At 48.9% G+C, this 15,669-nt stretch overlaps 1 protein-coding gene across 5 annotated transcripts in view; it reads left to right on the top strand.

The window, feature by feature from the left end:
• Nucleotides 1–15,382, top strand: part of FAM110A (family with sequence similarity 110 member A) — a 26,769-nt gene extending 11,387 nt beyond the window's left edge. The window contains exons 1-4 of one of the 5 annotated variants that reach the window (XR_002480252.1): nt 9,614–9,655; nt 9,978–10,160; nt 13,384–13,457; nt 14,794–15,382. The gene's annotated coding sequence lies outside the window, so the exon portion shown is untranslated. The other 4 variants (XR_006540807.1, XR_002480250.1, XR_002480253.1 and 1 more) reach the window with 4 other exon arrangements.
• Nucleotides 15,383–15,669: the final 287 nt, after the last annotated feature.

The following is a 15,669-nucleotide window of genomic DNA, read 5'->3' on the forward strand; positions in this document are numbered from 1 at the left end:
CTGCCCAGTTCCCAAGGGGCAGGAAGCTCAAAGAGCACAGACCCTGAACTGGAGGTGACAGAGGCTGTAGACTGGGGGTTGGAAGCAGGAGATCTTAGAGGAAGAGGGATTTGGGGTGGTCAGCACAAAACAGGCGGCCTTGCCTCCAACTCTGGGTGACCCGGGATAAGCCAGTCTCCGTCTCTGGGCCTCAGGGGGCTGGGGCAAGGGGAAGGATGGCTGGTACTGGGCTTTGAGGTCTCAGCTCCTTCCTGTCTCCCTCCAGGCAGGTTCCCTGCTGGGAGGTGCCACCTTGGCTGGTAGGGCAGCCGGGGCTAGGGCCAGGCATGCAAAGAGTGAAAGCCTGGGTGGCCTCTGCCCATGCCCGGGGTGGGAGTGGGGAAGGGCTGGGTGGTGTTTCCTCCCTCAGGCTGTGTCGGCTGCAGCACTCAGAAACAGGAAGCTCTAATGGGGGCCCTGGTGACAGGTTTGATGTAAGTTTTATTTTAAGCATAAAGAGGAGATTTCCGTTGGGCTGTTGACAAACATCCAGGTCAGCCCAGCTGTCTGTCTGTCTGTCTGTCTGTCTGACAGTGTACAATCAACCCCCAGGGGATTGGGCTGGGCCTGGGTGGTTCAGGGAAACAAGGAGAAACTGGGTTATAGAGGAGAGTGGTGTTCAAGCTCATGAGAATGGAGTCCAGCCCCTCATGATACAGATGGGGAGACTGAGGCACAGGGAGGGCTATAATCTGCCCACAGGCACTCAGCAGGTCTGACAACGCAGGAGTTGAGCCTCCTGGTCCCCAAGTTAAAGGAGTGATGGGGTCAGGAGGGATAATCTGGGCAGGCTCTGCAGAGGAGATGTCCTTTGAGGTGTCAAGGACTAGCTCCTACAGGCAACCGGGCCAGAATTCTGTGCCAAGTAAGTGTTGTCCCTTCCTGTGAGCTGCCAGCACCCCAGAAACCCAAGGGGTGTGTTGGCTGCATTTTAGATCACAGGACTGGTGGACGATGGGCTGGGAGACCCCTTGTTCCTGGAGGAGGTTGAGTGGTGGGTGCAGACCCTTCACACTCATCCTGTCACTGAATCTTCAAGTGACCTTTCCAGGGTCTGTCTGTGAACAGGAGGGGTAGTGGCTTGGGGGCTGTCACAGAGAGGGTCTGTACTCCAATCTGGGGTCACACCCCACAGTCAGTGGCACTCTGCCTTCCTGACTCTCCTCTCTTCCCTGTCCTGGGTCCTGGCAGCCTTTCCTGCTGTCACTTTATTGAGCATCTGCTGGGTGCCCAGTAGTGAGTAAGCCAGACATAGGTCCCGCTATGTTGGGTGGAAGAAAATGGGCAGCTCATCAGCAAACACATGGTCATATAATGTGGAGCAGTGACTCCTGCTCTAAGACCAGACCTGTTCCCAGAGCTGGACCGGGGGGAGTCAAGAAGGGCTTTGGGAGGGTCTGTTGGGAAGAGAGCAGGGAGGCATTCTTGGAAGTGGAGAAGGTGTTTCCTGGTCCCTGGTTCCAGGAGGGTTTCCCTCCTGCTAGAATTCTGGAGCCCATCAGCCTCCCCTGTGGGGATCTGGGGAGGGAGTGGGTGAGGGCTTCTGTTGGCCTCAGGGATCTGCGGAAACAGCCTCTCTATTGTTCTGCCTGCAGTCAGAGTGTGAGGGGCAGTGAGCAGCGAGGGCCAGCAGCTGCTGCCCCCTCCCCTGGGGCTGCCTGGCTTCCATAGCAGCCTCCAGGCCAGACTGGCCCCAGCTGCCCAGCTCCTAATTAGGCAGAGATGAGATCTGCTCCCAGATCTATTTCCCAGCAGCTAATTATATACACGTGGGCTTGGGAGCCCAGCAATCTGGCTGCTCACGCCTGTCATGAAGGTGTGATGGGCCCCTGGGAAAGGCACCTGTCCCCACCTGCCAGGCCTCAGTGTACCCTTTTGGCAGAGGATGGGAGGTAGCTAGAGGGCCCTATTCTTTTCCCTGGTGAAATGGTTCTGGTTCTGCTACAGAGGCATTCAAGGGGACCAGGGAGAGGAGACACCCATCCTGCCTGACACCCTGTGTCCAGGGGGAGCAGGGAGGGATGGAGGAATTAGTCTATAGGGCCCTGACTTTAGATCCCAGGGTAAGGGGGCACATAGGCAAGAGCCTGGTGACAGCTGCCCCCCCAGATAGACCTGCACATGGGCTTAGAGCCGTGTGGGTGTTCTCAGGTCCAAGACGGAACACCCCATTCAGGTTTTTAAAAAAATACTATTTTTCAGATAATGCATTCATATATTTTCCCCAACACTTTATTAAGAAAAATCTCAAACTTAAAGAAAAGTTGAAAGAATGCTATAGCAAACACTTAAATACCTACCTACTGGATGCACAATTCTTCCTATTTTGTTAGATGTGCTCTATCAGGCATCTATCCATCTAACCATCTATCAAGACAACCTATTTTTTTGAAGCTTTTCAAAGTAATTTGCAAACATCAGTATGCTTCCCCTTAAAGGCACTTTGGCATGCATATCATTAGAGATCAGTATTTGTTTAAAGTTTTTTTTTTTTTCCCTCTGTGTGTGTATGTAAAATTTACATCCTGTGAAATGCACAGATCTTAAAGGTGCCATTTGCTGAGTTTAGACAAATGCATACTGTTTCCCAAACCCCAGTCAGGATATAGAACAACACCATAACCATGGAAAGTTCCCTCATGTCCCTTCTCTGTCAATTCCTGTCCCTAGCTCATGGATATTTCTATGTATCTGTATAAATTAAGTAGTACTAATAAAAAGCATTTCCTTGCCGTGTCCTTCTCACTCCTGACCCCCAAAATAGCCACATTCAACTCTTTTAACTATTTCTTCTGGTACTTTATTCCGTATTTCTAAGTAAGATGCTTTTCCTGTGTTTTTCTGGATTAATTTTAGGCAAATATTGCCTGACTTTCCAGTCTGATGTCTTCACAGTGTCACTTCTGTAGCTTGACTGCCTGGGTTTGAATCCCAGCCCCTCCCCTTCCTGGCCCTATGACCCCAGGCAAGTGACTTAACCTCCTTGTACTCAGTTTCCTCACTTGTAAAACGAGAGTAATAAGAATATTTAAGTTATTGGATTGTTATGAGGATTTAACATGTAAAGTGCACAAGAATAATTACTCTGGAAGTGGTCAAAAATGTTTCTTTTTATAATTATTATTATCAAGGAAGAGTTAACTTTTCTCAACCTCCTATCCTTTTAATCTACGTTTATCACAATTTTCCATTAAGTGAGTATTTAGTGTTATTTATACTGTAACTATACAAATACTGTTTCCTGCCAAGCCAAATCTCATATGATGGTTACATTTCCTTTCTTGTGAAACTCTTGGTTTTTCCTGGAGTTATTGCCTGCCTTGCTTTTCATTCCTCTGGTTTCCTCATAACCAACCCAACCTTAATTCTCTGACATCCTCAGTGTCCCCATAGTTACACATAGAAGGTAATGTATTAGTTCCAACTTCCTTCCTGAACCCTTCAAGTGCTCTTTAACAACCCCCCACACTTAAAAAAAAAAAAAAAGTAGGACCAATTTTCAAAAGAGAATCTCAAGCACAAGTACAATCTGTAATGCAAGCATTTGTGAGCACCCCCTGATGTCCCTACCAGTGGGTCTCTAAAAGGGATAAAAACTGAGGCTGTGACCCCCACCGCCAGGCCTTTCCATTTACCCACGGGGGGAACCTCTCAGCACTGCCTGCTCACTGTGCCAACCTACGGCTCATTTTGTGCCCTTCACTTTATTCATCCATTTGTTCAACTAAAGTCTGCTGAGTCCTTCACCATACCCTGCACTGTGCTGGGCAGCAATAGGGACATAGCGCTTGGATATTGTTGACCTACCCATTCCCAGAATGTATTTATATTGACATGTGGGCCTGAATAGTGGTCTGAATAGAGGCATGTGTGGGGTTGGGTGATGGCTGGGAGTGTCTACATGAGACCTATAAGGGGTGTGTCTACGTGGGTGCTGACAGATTTTCTATAGGAGGCCATTTATGTACATTTATGTGCACATGTGTATGTGTATAGGTGTTGTCTACACAGTGTATGTTCACTGGTTATGTGTATCAGTTAGTTTTTGCTGTATAACAAACCACCCTAAACCTAGTGGCCTAAGATAACAATTTATTAGTCCATGATTCTATCAACTGGTAATCCAGCCTGGGCTCAGCTGGGCAGTTCTTCTGGTCTTACCCAAGCCCACTCATGTGGTTGCAGTCAGCTGGTCTAGGAGGGCCTCACCCACGTGTCTGACAGTTGGCAGCTGTTTGAGGGGTGCCTCCAGTCACCTCCATGAGGTTCACCTCCATGAGGCTAGCTTGGGTCCATTCACATGGTAATCTTGGAGTTCCACATTGAGCAAGAGAAGACAAGCTTCAATGCACATGAGCTTTTGAAAGACTCTGCTTGTGCTCTGATTACTAATGTCCCACCGGCTAGACAAAGTGACGTGGCTGAGTCAGATTCAAGGGGTCAAGAAATAGACTCCATCTCTTAGTCATATTGCAAAAGGGCATGAGGACAAGCATGGAGGACTGATTGCAGCTGGTTTTCAATTTAGCACGGCCTATGTGTGCCAAGGGGAAGTTCCCAGTTTGGGAATCAGAGAAACCTGGATATCCTGGTGTTGCCACTTACTTGCTATCTGTCCTTGGTCAAGCTGCCTCACCTCTCTGAGGCTCACCAACTGGAGAGAATGGAATGAAAGGAGACAATCTTTATAAAGTGCTTGTGCTATTCATTTGTTCATTAATGCAACACGTATTTGTTAGCACGAGGCACACCCTGGGGACACTGTAGTGAACAAAATGAACCAGAACACCCACCCTTGAAAAGCTTAGTCCTGGTTGCAGACAGACGTTAATTGACCATCCCAATAATTTTATGGTCACTGAAATTAGGCCCTGGAAGGAAGGAGGGATTGCTGACTTGGCCAGGGAGGTCTGGAAGCCTGAGCTGTTTGAGCTGAGATATGAAGGATAGGTAGGAGTTAAAGAGAAGAGGGGATAGGAGTGGAAAAAGATTTCAGATTGAAGGAACAGTTTGTGCAAAGGCCCTGTGGTGAGTAGATTCTAGGAACAGAGAGAAGGTGGGTGGGGCTGGACCTGGAGCACAAGGGCCAGACCGTGCAGGGTTATGGGAGCCTTTGAACAGTTCGAGGGTCAATCTTGCTACGGAGGCTGAAATGAAACCCAGAGGTCTAATTATGCTCTACAAGGCCCTCATGACCTAGATTCCTGTTACCCTTCCCACATCCTCTTTACCTCTTCTGCTATAGCCACACTGCCTCCACGATGTTCCAGAAACATACCAGACACATTCCTACCTCAGGCCCTTTGCACTTGCCACTTCCATTGCCAGTGTCTATCCTACCCCAGATATGCACATGATTCAATCTCTTATGTCATTTAGGTCTCTGCTCACATGTCACCTCCTCAGAGAGGCCTTCTCTGGCCCGCCCACTCACCACCCTCCCTACCTAAACCATCAGCATCCAGCAATTACTAGCTCCCTATCCTGGTTTTTTTTTTTTTCTTGCTAGAAAAATACATACCAGCCCCTGACTCACAGTGCACAGAGGCCACATGATCTGTTTCTTGCCTCTGTCTCTTACTAGAATGCAGCTCCAGGAGGCAGGGATTTGACTCTACCCTAGGCTGTGTCTCCATCCCCTGGGGGGCAGTAGGTATCCCATAAATATTTGCTGGATGAAAGAATGAGTGAAAAGGAGTGAGCAAATGGCATACAGGAAAGAACTGGCTCCTGGAAATTAGGAGGTCCAGGTTGGGTGACCTTGATAATTGTTCACCTTTCTGTTCCTTAGCTTCCCTAGCTGTGCTGTGAGGCATTTGTGGTCTCTAGGTAGGTTCTGTGGAGGTGACAGGGCCCTGTCGGGGAGGAAGGGAGCTGGGCCGCTCTCCCTGGCCCTCCTGGGGGATGAAAATAGCCTAGCCCAGCCTCTAGGTTGGCCCCTACCCTCACTATGGCACCCAGCTGGAGCCAGGGGGCTCTGTCTGGAGCCTGCCAGCCTGGCGCTGGGCTGGGATCGCAGCTTCCTGACAGCTGGGCCAGGCAGCCCTGGGAGGTTCTTAAGGGCACACCGGGCCTGTTGGATGTCCCCAACCTCCCTCCCCACCTACCCGTCCTCCCTCAGAGTCCACTGGCAGGATAAACCCCTTAATCCCCTACATGCCTGCAGTCTTTGCAGCTTGCAGAACTTTTTCTTGGTCTGCATCCAGTCGCGCCCTGCACCGTATCTGCCTTACCGGGGGGCCGCCAAGGCTCAGAGAAGACAGCTGCCTTATTGGAGGTTACAGGCTAGCACGTAGTACAGTTACTACTGGAACCCAAGTCTGGCCCAGTCCTGTCCTGCCAGTGTGTGTGTGTGTGCTGGGGGTGGCATGACTGCCCAATGGCAGTCCCCTCCCTTCACTGCTGGCCCCCTGGGTCTCTGATCTCTGATAGGGAAGGTGTGGTGGTTAGTAGCACCTAAAGCCAGGCTCTCTCAAATCCCAGCTTTGCTACTTCCTAACTGGACTATTGGGTCCCCCCCATCCTCCACCTCACTGTATGTCATTAGGATAAATCCCTTAATCCCGGACATTATCAGGCCTAACTTTATGCATTGACAAGGTTTAAAAGAATTAGTTGCCAGTTTTTGGTATGTAAGCCATTGGAAGAATCACATATACAAACCAACTAAGGTACATCTATGAGGCCCCAAGCGCCCAGCACAGAGCAAAGTTCTGCCCGGGGAGCTCATTCCTGGGAGAGAGTGCCATTGTAAAGTGGTATCTTCATTTCCTCCAAAGGAGCCTCAGAAAGGTGAAGCCATGTACCCAAGGTCCCATGGCCAGGGAGGGTAGAGGCAGGAAGGGAGGTGAGTTGGGGGTTGCTGAGACCCCAGCACTCACCCCTCGGGGCTCCTTGAGACTTAGTAGTGTTTATTCAGGCTGGTGTGTCACTCCCTGTCTGGGCCTTGGTGTTCCTCTTGGCAAAACGAGGTGGGGCAGTTGAATGGAGAGGGCCTGCCCCAGCCCCAGGGGCAGAGGGGCCTGTCCCAGCCCATGATCACCCCCCTGGAATGTGGACTCAGGGGGACCAAAGCTTCCAAATTCTCAAGAATCCAGATCTCAAAAATCAGTTAGTAGGTTATTCTCTCATTGTTTAAGTGTGGGTAAGTTACTGTTTAAATGTAACAATGCCCCCATACAAAGTATATATAATGTTATTTATTTCGCCATTATTTGTAATAGCAGACAATTGAAAACAGCCATCAGTGAGAAGTGGGTGAACCAACTGGGGCCCAGCCACATAATGGAATCCCACGCGGCCATAGGGAAGATGCCATGCGTGCACTTGATGTGGAATGACAGGATGCCTGGGTTGGTGAACAAGCAAGGTGTGGAATGGCACGCACCGTGTGCTGCTGTTTTTGGAAACTGGAATATATGTCCCCACACTCTTGCTGGCCTAAAGTCTCCCTGGAGAGTTACACCGTGAGCCCTGCACGTTGGCTGCCTGTGGGGGAACTGGCTGGCTGGAGCCAGGGTGAGAGAGAGACTCACATCTTAATTTTTGTAACTTTAGAATTTTGAACTATGTGAATGTATTCCCTATGCAAAAAAAAAAAAAAAAAAAAAAAGAAAAAAAAAGAAAAGAAAGGAAGGAAGGAAGAAAAGAAAGGGAAAAAAAAGAAAGACATTTTAAACCCAGGGAAAATAAACAGAAAGAAGAAATCTGAAACAGACAGACAGACATGAGATGTGCAGGTACAGTTGCTCCCCCCTCCCCTAGAGCAACCACAGGCCACATTCTGGGTTTTGTCCAGCTTCGTTCTATGGCTCCACCCTCTATGGTAATATTTTGGTTTCCACACTCAGAGCACCCACGGGAAACGCCAGCCAATGGGCATCAGTTCCGGGCTGGGCCACCTGCCAGGGTTGGTGGTAGGTATGACACAGCCCCAGGATGGCGTTGTCCAAATGCTCGAGTGATGACGCAGCCCCAGATGGAATGATGACACTTCCCACAGTCTCACAGGCCCTACCGGTCTGGTGTTTGTCTGACAACTTCCAGGTGGGTGTGTGGACACTTTCAACAGCCATCCCCATCTACTAGCTCTGAGCCTTCAGGGACTAAACCCATCCATGCATCCATGCATCCATGCATCCATCCATCCATCCATCCATCTGCCCAATATTTATTAAGTACCTACAATATGCTCTCAAGGAACTGAAGACAGAGCAAAGAACAAAACAAAAGTTCCCACTCCTGTGGAGTTGACATTCTAGTGGGGAGATAGGCAATGCATGCCAGAGTGGAAATGTCCTGGAGAAAATGAAGCCAGGAAGGGAGTGGGGGGGGACTCTAGGTTTTTTTTTCTTTTCTCCTGAAGTATATAATTGACATACAACAATGTTGATCCATTTTAGGTATATGGTTTGGTGAGTTTCAACAATTGTACTGTATCCACCACTACAGACAAGTTCTAGAAGATTTCTATCATTCCAGAAAGTTCCTTCCTGCCCCTTTGCAGTCAGTCCTGACTCCCACCCCACTTCCCATCTGGGACACTGCTGGTCAGTTTTCCTTCGCTAGGAAGGATCGGATTTGTCTTTTCTGCAGGTCATGTAGATGGCATCCGGCTTCTTTCACTCAGCGTGATACATTTGTGATTCACTCATGTTGTTGTGTGTCTGTCTCTTTTTGTTGCTGAATAGTCCAGGGTATAGATGTCCCATGTTTTGTCTGTTCATCCAGTCTATTGAGGGGCATCTGGGTTGTCTCCACGTTTTGGCTATTACAAATAAAGCTGCTATGAACATCCCTGCACAGCTCTCGTGCACGTACACTTTCATGTCTCTTGGGTAAATGCTGGGCCTCCTGGTAAGTGTATATTTAACTTTATTAGAAGCAGGCATTGTGCTTTTATTTTTTAATTTTTAAAGATTTTATTTATTTATTTGAGAGAGAGAGAGTATGAGCAGGAGGAGGGGCAGAGGGAGAGGGAGAAGCAGACGCCCTGCTGAGTAGGGAGCCCAATGTGGGGCCCAATCCCAGGAACCCAAGATCATGACCTGAGCTGAAGGCAGACGCTTAACCAACTGAGCCACCCAGGCGCCCCGGATTGTGCTTTAAAATCGCGTGGTCAGGGGCGCCTGGGTGGCTCAGTCGGTTAAACATCTGCCTTCGGCCCAGGTCACGATCTCGGGGTCCTGGGATTGAGCCCTGCATCAGGCTTCCTGCTCAGTGGAGAGCCTGCTTCTCCCTCTCCCTCTGCTGCTCCCCCTGCTTGTGTGCTCTTTCTCTCTGTCAAATAAATAAAGTCTTATAAAAAAATAAAATAGCGTGGCCAGGGCTGGCTTCCGCAAGCAGGTAACATTTCATCAGAGACTGGAAGGGGGCAAGGGAAGCCTCATGGATGTCTGTGGCAAGACTGTTGTAGGCAGAGGAACTGGGTGGGTGGTGTACCTGCTGTGTTTGAGGAACAACACGGAGGCCAGGCTGGTGGGAATGGAGTGAGTGGGCGGGGAGAGGGCTTGGAGGTGGGGTCAGTTGTAATAGGGCTTCATAGGGTAGGGCCTGTAGGTCATGGTGAGGACGTTGGCTTTTACTCCGAGAACCCATGGGCGGTTTCTAAGCAGAGGTGGGACAGGATCAGACTTGTATTTGAACATCCTTCCCTGTGCCAGGCTGCCCAGTGGAGAATGGGCTGCAGGGCAGCCAGGGAGGCAGCGGGGAGGCCGATGAGGAGGGTACTGCACAGTCCTGGCCGGAGACGGAGGAGGGGGACTGAGGTGAAGGGGGCAGAGGGTGCGGATGGTCAGATTCTGGATCTGCTCTGAGAGTGGAGCCGACAGGGCAAGTATTGGATGTGGGAGGCGAGGGAAAGAGGACACAAAGGGTGATAGAATCTGAGGTGGCCTCTCAGATAGCAGCCGAGCGTGACCCCCCCACCCCCACCCCAGCCAACAGCCAGCAAGGAAATATACACTTCAGACCGGCAACCACCAGGACCTGAACTTGGCGGACCACCTGAACCACTCTGAGCCTCCACAAAGGAACAACATCCAGCTGACAGCTGGATTTCAGCCCAGAAAGACCCTGAGTAGAGACCCTGGCTATGCCTGGACTTCTGATCTACAGAAACCGTAAGGTTGTGGTTTTCAGTCACTACGTTTGTGATAATGTTTACTCAGCAATGGATAACTGATACAAGCATCCTAGAATCCTATAGTGTCAGAGCTAAGAGGGTCCTTAGCAGCCACTGAATCCAACCTCCTCATGTACAGATGGGGAAACTGAGGCCCAGAGAGCAGCTAGGACTTGAACACTGGTTCTTACAGAGAGACACCATCAGGCAGAAGCTGCCCCAGCCGTAGAGGCCCCAGCAGGCCCAGCCTCTCATCTCCTAGGAGGCTGCAGTATGAACCCCTCTGCCAACACCTCCTCCATCGGGGCCCTGGCCCCCCAGAGAGCCGGCTTCTGGCCACCCACTGAATACCCTGAGCTCCTGGGGCAGCAAGCTCAGGCAGGCTCCCTGCTGGGCCAAGCCAGGTGGCCAGGAGGTAGAGTTCTCACCCCCACAGCAGAATAGGTCCTGAGGGTGCGGGAGCCAGGCCCAAATCTGGGACCCCAGCTGAGAAGGACAAAGCACAGGCTTAGGTCAGAGGGCCTGTGGTTAGGATCCCACCTGTGCTACTCACCAGCTGCAGGACTCTGGTCAAGGGGTGCCCCTTTGCTGAGCTGCAGTGTCCAGTCCGTAAACTGGGAGCAAGAAGGCCATCCTCCAGATAGTCAGTGAGCTAAGGTGCGTGAAACTCTTGGTAGGAGCACCATAAATGCACAAGTGCATGGCCCCAAACTCTACCTTCTTATGGGCCTTGGTTTCCCCATCTTCGAAATGATCTGTGGCCTTGATGTGTTTGGGAGGGCCCTTGTAGCTCTAACAGTTGGCCATTTGGGGATTCAAATTCCGGCTCTGCCTCTAACTAGCCGTGACCTTGGATTAATCATTTAAGCCCTCTGAGCCCCAGTCTTCTCACCTGTAAAATGGAGCTATTAGTCATTCCCACCATTACATGAGATGCGGGTCAGAGACCTAGTTGAGCGCCTCAAGAAACTGTCAGCTGGTTTTATCATCATCATCATCATCATCATCATCATCGTTCCGAGTGCCTGCTGGAAGGGGCAACAGGCTAGAGACTCCAGGGCGAGGGAAGTTTAGTTTCCTTGGAGACAAACATTTGTGGGCTGGGCCAGGCCTGCATGTATTTCTGGTCAAACAAAACTAGTTCTTTCCCCCCAACTCTCTGGCCCTGCACCGTCTAAAACCAGGCCCCAAGTATCACGGTGCTTCTACACGCTAAGCCCACAGGCAGGTTCTGGGAAATAAAAATGTGCATTCATTTCTGTTTGCAGTTCTGGGAACTACCTCCTATTTTTCTCTAGAGGGATGGCAATAGCTTCGTGCAAATGCCTGGAGGTGGGAATGTGTGTCATAGGCACAAACGGTGTCCCCACTGGCCACGTTTGAGCTGTGCCTGCTATCCTCTGTGCACAACGGACTCGCTGGTGGTAACAGACACCTGACTGCGGGCCGGGCAGCCAGAGTCTCTCCTGGGAAGTTGACACCTGAATGGAGGGCGCACAGGCAGAGGGTGGTTGGAGATGTGTTATCCCTGGCCAGGACCCTAGAGAGGACAGCCACAGGCTCTGCCACCGAGGCCCCTACACACGCCTGAGTCCTCATACTGGGGCTTTGTTCTTTCCCCACCCGGGGGACCCCTTCCCATAAATCCACTGCTCACCTTCTTGGTTAGTCACTTTCTGGTGTTTGTCACCCCATTCCCCTTGGCCGATGTGGTGACTGGAGGGGACAGAGCCTTGTTGGGGGTTGAGGGCAGACTATGGGATGGAGCAGTGACCCCTCTGGTCCGTGCAGGCAGTTTTGGGGTGCTTCTGTGCAGAAAGAGCACTGGAATCAGAGTCTGGTTCTGCACATGTGACTTTAGGTAAGTCACTTAGCCTCCCTGTGTGGTCCAGTGGGATGGAACCAGGGGCAGGGGGGACCTCCATGAGCAGGTGGGGAAACTGAGGACCAGAGAGAGGGAGGGCTTTATTTAAAGCCACATAGCAGGTTTGGGACAGACCCTGGAGAGCTCCTGAGTCTCCCAGACCCCGGCCCTGAGGCGGAGCTGTTCCTGGAGTAGGCAGGAGTAGTCCATAATTACTAGCAGAACCTGTTTCCCCCAGATGAACCTCAGGTCCACCAGCAGATCACAGATCACAAATTCCGTTCCCAATTAATGGTCCCATTTGGCTCTGCAATAGTATCAACATCCCATTCAAGCAAACTGATTCCAGAGATTGACAGGGCCTTGTCCAAGGTCACAGCACAAGATCATGGCAGAATGAGTCTGAGCCAGATCTGAAACGCCCAAGCTTTTTGCTCCAAATCAGTGTTTTCCAAGCTGATATATGGGGAAATATCGGGGTGGTGGTTAATGAGTTCTCCAGAGGGATTTTGGTGATAACCCTAGAAAAGTAACTCAAGCATCTCATGCATCCTCTACATGACCACAGCTGAGTCCTACCTGAGATTGTATTTGGGCTTGCAATCACATTGGCACCAAAGAATAATATTTACTGAGCACTAACTAGGGGCCGGGCACTGTGCTTTGCACTTTTCACGGAGTATTCATTTAACCCTCACAACAACTCTATAAGATAGGGACTATTATCCTCCCCGTTTCACAGACCAGGAAGTTGAGGCACAGAGAGGTGAAGTAATTTGCAACCAGGTCAACAGCGAGCAAGGGGTGCAGCCAGGTTTTGAACCCGGGGCTGACTCCAGAGCCTGTGATCTTGACCACTGTCACCAGCTCTGAGGGATGAGGCAGGGGTGGCTTTGAAATGTAAAGATGAATTCCTGCTAAGTGAAGGCCAGGATGCAGAGGTCACTGTGGGTGAAATAGAGCCAAGTGGTGGGAGAATAATGTCATTAGCACACAGAGTTGGGCAGAAGTGTGTGACCAACCGACAGAAATGGCAGCATGACTGAGTGTCCCACATTGACACTGCTAGTGGCAATTCAGGCTTAGCAAAGCAACAGCATCCCTATCACTGAATGTTGTTACATTGATGCCGTGCCTCGGCAGTTAGGATCATAGGCTTAAGAGTTATGGCTTTTGAGGTCAAATCCATCTTCCTCCTTGCTTGGTCCACAGACCATGGGCAAGTCACTGATTTCTCTGAAGTTCATTTTTTCTCATCTTTAAATGGAATTCTAATAGCACCTGAAAGGCTGCCAGTTGCCTATGGAATTCCCTTCTCTCCTTTTTCTTTGTTGACCAAACTCTGATTTTATTCCAGTTGTGATGTACACAGAAGACTACATTCTCAACCTCTCTTGCAGCTACTGGTGGCCAATGAGAAGAAGTTGTTAGGTGAGATTTCTGGGAAATATCCTTGGAAGACACTGAAACAGCTGGGATGAAAGCAGATTTTCCCTTCTTTCTCCTTCTTCCTACGTGGAACTCAGGCATTATGGCTGGAGCTCCAGCAGCCATTTTGGGTCAAGAATTGATCTTGAGGAAGAAGCCATAAGATAAGAATGAAGCAACACAAAACTAGTGGGAATGTGAAATGTTGATAATACCATAGAGACTGCACCAGCCCTGGCCTGGATTGATCTTTTTTTAAATACACTTTTAATTTTTTTTACAACTGCTTTTGATTCACAGAATTATTGCAAAGATAGTACAAAGAATTTCTATATAGACCACATCCAGTTTCCTCTATTATTAACATCTTATATTGGTATGGTACACTTGTCACAATTAACAAACCAATACTGTTACATTATTATTAACTAAAAATAATCCATACTCCATTCAGATTTCCTCAGGTTTTCCTAACTGTCCTTTTTCCGTTTTAGGATCCCATCCAAGATACCAAATTACATTTAGTTGTCATGTTTTCTTAGGCTTCTCTTGACTGTGACAGTTTCTCAGATTTTTTGTTTTTGTTTTTAATGACCTAAACAGTTTTGAGGAGTACTTGTCAGGTATGTTGTGCCTGATTTGTCTGAAGATTTTATAATTAGAACAGGGGAATGTGTTTTGGGAGGAAGACCACTGAGATAAAGTGGCTATTCTCACAGTCTCTCAAGGGTAGATACTGCCAACACGACTTATACATATGGATCTGAACTTTGATCACCGTCAGATTCTCTAAAGTTATTCTTTTTTCTCTCTTTCTGTGCTGTGCTCTTTGGAATTAGGTCACTATGTGCAGCACACACTTAAGGCGTGGGGACTTATTTTCCCTTCCTTAAGGGTGGAACATCTTATGTAAATTACTTGGAGCTCTTCTGCACAAGAGATTTATTTCTTCTGTTTATATCTATCTATCTATCTATCTATCTATCTATCTATCTATCTATCTATCATCTTTTTATCTATCTACCCATCCATCCGTCCATCCATCCATCCATCCACTAATTTACTCAATCATTTATTTGATTTGATAAATATCACATTTTAATATATCCATATTCCAGAATGGACTCATGAATATTTATTTTATTCTTTGGGTTATAACTCAATACAGCTTTATGTTTTCACTCAAATTGTTCCAACTTTGGTCATTGAGTTTTTTTCCGGTTGGCTCCCCAGACTTTTTGACATGAGAGAAAAACAAACTGAGGTAGATCTTTTGCAGTAATGATCTCAAATTCCTCCCATTCCTGTATGCTAACCCCTTTGCCATGTGATTTTACAGCTTCCCTCATCAAGACCTGAGTCCCTGGAATCTGGGCTGAGCCATGTGACTTGCTTTGGTCAATGGGAAAAAGGCAAAGCTTGAAAAGGTCTTGTGCCTGGGCCTTGCTGTCCCAGGGACTCCGAGACCACCATGGGGGCAACCCACCAGCCTGCGGAGATGAGAGGATGTGTGGCCCAGTTACCTCCACTCCCCTTGCCTATAGCCCACCAGCAGCCAAGGGAGGGAGGCCCTCCACCACAGCTGATTGCAGACGGGAGATGAACTCAGACACAAGCCCTTCCCACTGAGCCCAGTCCAAACTGCCAACCCTCGGAGCCAGGAGCCAACCCCCGGTTAGTTTAAGCCCACACATCATGGGGGACTTACACAAGCCACTTTCTTTCGTAAGTCTATGTTGTCTGAGTTTTCTGTTACATGATGTTGAACCTAATCCTACATGGACACAGAATTGATTTTATGGGAGGTGGTGAAATTTGAATGAGTGAGACAGGGTCAGTACATACAACTGCTTGGGTGGAATGATAATAATAATAATAATAACTGCTTGGTGGAATGATAATAATAATAAAAATAATAACAACAACTAGTTTTATAGTGTGTCAGTATTTAATTTTTAGTTTTTTCCCAAATTTTAGTTGTTTGAGAACTGTGTTCAGATGGGGCTTGAACTCACGACACTGAGATCAAGAGTCACGTGCTCTACTGACTGAGCCAGCTGGGCGCCCCTACTTGTTTGAGCTGTAAGGTTGAGGAGCTGAGAGCCCATTTTATGCGCATACACAAACAAGTGTTTTTCTGTCCATGCCCTCCAGCCTAAGACCACCAGGAGCGCTCCGGGAGTCGGACAAGTTGGGTTGATGACTCATTGCAGCA

Source organism: Neomonachus schauinslandi, chromosome 10 (assembly GCF_002201575.2).
Source record: "Neomonachus schauinslandi chromosome 10, ASM220157v2, whole genome shotgun sequence".
Classification (NCBI taxonomy): domain Eukaryota; kingdom Metazoa; phylum Chordata; class Mammalia; order Carnivora; family Phocidae; genus Neomonachus; species Neomonachus schauinslandi.